Source organism: Oncorhynchus masou, chromosome 9 (genome assembly GCF_036934945.1).
Source record: "Oncorhynchus masou masou isolate Uvic2021 chromosome 9, UVic_Omas_1.1, whole genome shotgun sequence".
NCBI lineage: Eukaryota > Metazoa > Chordata > Actinopteri > Salmoniformes > Salmonidae > Oncorhynchus > Oncorhynchus masou.
Genome location: NC_088220.1, coordinates 70,513,760 through 70,514,442, shown reverse-complemented (window position 1 = coordinate 70,514,442; position 683 = coordinate 70,513,760). Strand labels below are relative to the sequence as shown.

Below are 683 nucleotides of genomic sequence, written 5' to 3'. Positions count from 1 at the left end.
TTAGGAATGTAATCCACCTCTTCGACCTCTCTCAAGGTACATGAAGTCGATTTAGAAGCAGGCTCCCAGCAACACTGCCTTTACCTTCACATCCAGTTCCATAGGGGAGATTCCAAAGTTATCTGCATCTTTGAAGACTTCTCGCAGGAATCCAACCCACTGCTTACTGATCTGCCCCACCACCACTGTCTCATCCAGAGACTTCACATCAAAGTTGACATCTGAACTGCAATGACAAACAACATTTGGCCCATGGATCTTAAGCTGGGGCTGTCTCCTCTTGTTCTGCACAGTGAGTTTGGGCAGGTAAGGGTGCCACTCCTGCACCACATAGCCTATGGGGCTACCAGGGGGACAGAACCTCCAGCTCTTGCAGGCAGCAGGGGAAGCAGCAGCAGTCGAACCTCAAAGGCCGTATCAGGGTCATCACTTCCTCTCCCAGGTTGTCCTGGATGTGAAGGGTGAAAGATCGGTCTCGGCCCAGAACTGTAGAGTGCAGCATTCCTTCTCTGCTACAGCAAACACTTGCTGCCCGACACTGTTCTTTACAATGTAGTTATGTTTCACCTCCCAGCTCAGAACCACTTCAGCCAGATTAACTTTCTGATGGATGAGGAGCTGATCAATTTAGTCAGGTTTTCCAGTCCTGGAGGGCAGGCTTGTGGTCTGAGAGGGGCAGGCAT

At 50.7% G+C, this 683-nt stretch overlaps 1 pseudogene; it reads right to left on the bottom strand.

The window, feature by feature from the left end:
- LOC135545081 (phospholipid scramblase 1-like) lies at positions 1 to 683 on the bottom strand (annotated as a pseudogene).